Genomic DNA, 5,329 nt, shown 5'->3' with positions numbered 1-5,329 from the left:
TTTGAGCTGCTGAAAGTACTTTTTCTTGACACAAGGGACCTGGCACCTATAGATAAACATCTGTTGACTAACTGACCTCAGCTAAAGGATTAGGGAAGCATTACCCACAGGGTCACCCCAGGACCCTACCTGGCCAGCAGCAAGGTCAGCCAAGTGAGTCAACAGAGGCCAGGGGCCCTGCTAAGGAGCCGCCTTCTGGGGTGGTCGTGGGGCCGCCCTCCCAGCAGGAAATATCTAGGGGCATCCAAAGAGCCTGTGGGGGGGAGGCTGGCTAAAACAGGCCACTAATCTCTCTTGAAGATTAAATACCACACTGGCTCCAGGGACCAGAAACCAGCTGGGGGGGAGGGGAAGGGGGGAGGTGGCGGCCCGGGGCAGGGGCGGAGGTGGGGGCTTCTTTTCCAGAGACCTGGGCAGAGCCTAGAAGGTGGGGGTGGGGGAGCTGAAATTGGGGGAAAAATACCAATGATTAACCAGAGCTACTAATTATTAACCAGCTAGACTCTTGGACTTGAGCGCCCCGTTTCTGGCTTCACCCCTTCACTGGTGTTGAATCCCAAGCATCCCTAGATCTCCCTGCCCCTCCTCCTCTCGTGGAGACTATCTCCAGGCCTGGCCTTGCATTTTATCTTCCGGTGCCCTTCCCAGAGGTGGCGGCTGCTATTGAATATCAACCCCTACTCCCAGCCCTGGGAGGGTGTCGGGAGAGACTAGGATGACAAGTGATTGAAACTATTATTTGGGGCAGGTCCCATGCTTAGTCTGGATGACCCGAAGGCAGCGGTCCTTGGGATCCATCCCCTCTTGGCTTCCAACCCCCACCCTCACCCTCTGGAGGGTAGCTCAGCCCCTTATCTCTCCCTGCTCAGCCTCAGGGTTTGGCAGGGCGGGGGGTGGGGGTGGGGTGGGGTGGGGAGGCCGGAGGAGTAGGGAAAAGGAGGGAGGGGAGCTCCCAAATGTGCTGCTAGGGAGGGGTCTGGTGACAGGGAGGGTGGCAGGGATCGGGAAGCCTCGGGGACGTGGGAGAAGGGGTTCCAAGCTGAGCCTCCTGGGCTTTGGGCAGGGGCACTGGAGCTGAGAAGGGCAGAGGCATGCTGGGGTTCAGGAGGGAGGCTGCTTGCTGGGTTACCTTCAGGACAGAGGGAAGCCCAGATTCTCCAGGGGCGAGAGCCTCATCTAACAACTGGCCACAGGAAGCCATGGTTAATTCAGTCTCAACTGAGAAACAAAGTGGGTCACAAGGGTCTGCCTACGGGTTATGTAGTGCCTGGATGGTACTGATGAACTGCCTGCAGGGTGGTGGACCATATCACAGCCTCCGTATCACAGTGTCAGACAGCGGGGTGGGGTGCCTCACCCGGCCGCATGCCCCAGCTCGCCCTTAGTGCCGCGACATGCCATGGAGCCGCTGCCCCATGTCGTGAGGCACTAATGGGCGACAGGAGAGGCGGCCAGGAGATCACCCCATGTGGGCGTCCCTGTGGTGCACTGCCTCCCACGGTGACCACACCCATTCCAACCGGCCCCCACCCGTCCCCATCAGGGCACAGGCTGCTGGGAGAATTAGGGGCTGCTCCTGCTGTCTCCAGGGCGAAGTGACAGTGACGGCAGGCGGCCCCTCCCCACTGCCCTCCCCGCTGTCCTCCCTATGCCCTGAATCTGTGCAATATGCTCCCTTTCTCAGGCTCTTCTCTCCCCATCACCAACTTAATTCCTTAATTCCCGCTGGAGATAAGCGGATCTTTCACTGCAATTTATTGTTAATCCAAAGGAAAACAGGGTTCGGAAGGGGTGAGGTGGAGGTGGGGAGGCGTGAAGGCAGCCGACCCACTGTGCCAACTCCCGGATCCTAGGGTGGTTGTAGTGGCTGGGGAATCCTAGGCCAAAATCCTCGGGCAGGTCAGCCCGTATTTGGGGCATCACACCGGCCACCGGGGATCGAGAGAGCCTGGTTCCATGGAGCGCACCTAAGATGGGAAAGCGTGTCAGACCTGGTCAAAAGCACTCGCGGGAGAGAAAACTGAGAGCTGGAGACCCTCTTTGATGCCTGAAGTATATCACGTGCAAGATCAGACGTGCTCCACACGATTCCAAGTGGGCAGAAGCAGGATTAATGGGTGGGAGCTTCAGGCATGCAGACTTCAGCTCCGTGCGAGGAAGAATCTGGGGCAGTGAGAGCTGTAGGGGCATCCACGTAGGGTGGTGAGTTCCCCATCGTTGGAGGTATTCATGCTGAAGCCGGATGTTCAACCAGCTGGTGGGGATGCAGTTGAGGGGTTTTAAGAAGGATCATTCGTCTCTCCTTCCAATGCCAGGTTTCTCCTGACTTACCCAGTCTATCCTCCACAGGGAAGGGAGTTATCTTCCCCTGCAGGGAAGGGAGGTACCCTCAGCTGATAGCTGGGAGGCTCTTTTTGGACCCGAGGATGGGAGGGGACAGGAACCCATAGGCTCAGAAATTTAACCCGCCTGCAAGGGGGCAGGAGAACACACTCCTGTTCCTAGCCCCTTCACAGCCCAGCAGGGAAGGCTTAGGAGGAGTGGTAGGTTTACTTGGGCCGACCCTACAAGGCCCCAGCTCCTTCTCTCCATCTCCCAGCCAGGCCACTGTCCTGTGGCCACTAAGGGCACCCTCAGCTGTCACCTGCTGTGTGTCAGGTCAGAGGGCAGGTGCCGTCCCCTGTTAGGCCAAGTTGAGGAGTGACAGGAACCCAGCCGAGGGACCCCTGCGGTGTGCTGGGCCAGGCTGCCCGGTCCCAGGGAACTGCCCCTCCCTCGATGGAGGCTCCCCGGGCCAGCAGCAGCTAACAATAACCAAGTGGTGAGCAGGCTCGCTCTGGAGCAGGCACTGTGTTCATCACACCACATGCATTATTTACCTTTTCTAAACCTCTCATCATCACATCCCTGCTTTCCAGGGAAGGGAACTCAAGTTTAGAGGAGACGAGACCCAGATACGCGTGAGGGCGCACGTAAGTGATAAGAGAGGGGGACCACGTGGTTCCAATGCAGCCGGTGGGTTCAATTTGCTGGGGAGGAAACAGTCAAACCAGTTGTTTGCGATCCTATAGACAAAACAATTATCCAAGATTGACCTTCTGCATTCTCTAACTGGCGGCTGGGGGGCAGTGCAGACCCTGCCTCTGACGGTTATGGTCTTTGATTGCCTGCCTCTTCCCCCCACTTCCTGCCCCTGCCCCCCAGTATCCAGGCTCTGCCCATTCCCCTCCCCCAGCCGGGGGAGAGCCCCCTGCCTCCGTGGGGGAGAAGGTGGCAATCAGAGTCTAATAGGGAGCCCGCGCGCGCGCACACACACACACACACACACACACACACACCATAAACCTCTCTCATACACACACAGAGGACATAAAAACACTTGTAAAGAAACACATAAAGCAGCACAAATTATCATTACAGCTTGAGCTGTATACACAAGTGCCGAGGGGGTAGGAGTGATGGAGTGAGAAGGTGGGAGAGGAGAATCGAGCCATTTCCTGGGCAGGATGTTTCTGAGTCGGGGGGGGGGGGGCGGGGGGCGCTGGTCCCCAGAAAAGTGCCCTGGTGGCTCTGTCTGCCCCTGCTCCAGGCTCTCTGGGAGGAAGGGGGAGCCACAGAGACCCTTCCCGATTATCGCTGCCACAGTGCCAAGAGGTGGGTCCTACGGACGTTGCGGCCTCCCTCCCCCATTGCCACCCCCTTGGTAGGGGCAGGGAGGCCCATCATCTGACTCTGGGGAGGTGACTCAGGTTGGGAAGGGTGCCGGGCGGGCTGGGGCAGGCACGGGGAGCAGGGGGCTGTTGCCCCAAAGGCCCATCCATCAGCCGAATGGAGATAATCAGAGTGCTCAGCCGGCCCAGGACACTGATTACTCTCCGGGCACCATAAACACAGGGAATAAATCTGGGAAGGGGCTGGGTAGGAGGGCGGCTCGGTAGCAGGGCTGGCCACCCTGCCTGGGAAGGGGGAGGCAGCCCATCCATCATTCTGAGAGATGTAGCTATCTAGGCCAATGAGATGGAGGACAGTTCGGGGGGCGGGGGAGGTGGGCAATCATAATAAAATAATCCGGTGCAGTGTGGCTGCTGTGCTCTGATCTTATATACACTCAGGAGGAGGCTGTCCCTGCCCCTGCTTCAATTTTTACCCAGTAGCCACCGCAGGAAGCTTCTGCCACTGACACCAAACTCTCGGAGGACATCTGGCCCACAGGGTAGAGAAGAGGGGTACGGAGGTGGTGTGGCTCGAGAGTGCGGCTGGGCATCTGTGGGCCCAGGGCAACGCGGGTCCCTTGGTGCCGACAAAGGGCGCTCCTTAGGTTTGGATGGGGGCCAGCTGGGTCCGGAGCCCTCCATCCTACTATTCCTTCCAAGCACTTCCTGGGCGCCGGGCAGATTCCGGGCCCAGGAACCAATCGCATAGCGCTGGCCTGTGTCTGGGCCACAGAGGCCGCGCCGTAATTCAAGCTAACGGAGCATGGATAATCTAGAACAGCAGAGGGTCTAGGAGGAATTTCTCTTTGGCGTCGAAACCTATCAGATGACTGTTATGCAGCCCAGTTACCCTCCTAATTAAGCAAGTTTGTGAGGCCTGAGTCCACGTGGTGATGTGCGGGGTCAGGGTGTGCCGAGCGGAGCATCGGCCCGGGGTCACCCTCCGGAGGACAATCTGCATGTGAGCGATCTGGAGGTCGCTTAGTCCTCAGCCACAACGTCCAGAGAGCGTTTTGATTTTTCTGCTCCCACGACCCTCTTCCCTGGGATAGTTCTCTAAGCCGGCTCCGTGGCTGCCAGGCCTCTGTCCTCAGCTCCCTGCTCTGAACCTGCCTGGGGCAGAGGAAGCACCGGCCCTTTCATCCCAGGGGATCAAAGCAGCCAGCACAAGTGAACACCCTAAATCCTCCCCACCTCCCCATGTAGGGGCCCCTCCCTTGCCATCTTTTGGGATCGCTGGGTGAGGGCCTGCGAGACCAGAACCTTCCAGAAGCTTTGGATAGGCACTGGCATAGGATCAGCTTGCTGAGCTGCGGACCCACCCAGGACCCGGGGCTTGCCTGGGAACACCCGCTGCGGATAGTTCCAGGCGGCTTCTTTGGGAGAAGCTGTTACACCTGGCCCTAGTCTCGTCAGTGAAGCATGGGAGGAGCCCCCCACCGCCCCCCGCAGGTGGCATCAGTGATACCCAGAAGCTCAGGGGATGAAACAGTGATGACATTGGACATTTCTTTCTAGCAGAGCCACATTCACACTCCCAAGAGAAAACAGGGACTGCAGTGGAATCTACCAGCAGTGCAATGGTTGTTACTTCGAGCACCTGTAAGGTATCCAAG

At 58.4% G+C, this 5,329-nt stretch overlaps 1 protein-coding gene across 4 annotated transcripts in view; it reads right to left on the bottom strand.

Annotated features, from left to right (window-relative positions):
• NECTIN1 (nectin cell adhesion molecule 1) overlaps window positions 1-5,329 on the bottom strand; it is a 93,970-nt gene that overhangs the window by 78,588 nt on the left and 10,053 nt on the right. The gene's annotated exons all lie outside the window — the stretch shown is intronic.

This window comes from Puma concolor, chromosome D1, assembly GCF_028749965.1.
Source record: "Puma concolor isolate L17-30 chromosome D1, mPumCon1.1.hap2, whole genome shotgun sequence".
Lineage (NCBI taxonomy): Eukaryota > Metazoa > Chordata > Mammalia > Carnivora > Felidae > Puma > Puma concolor.
The sequence above is the reverse complement of the archived record's forward strand: the minus strand, read 5'-3'. Positions and strand labels throughout refer to the sequence as shown.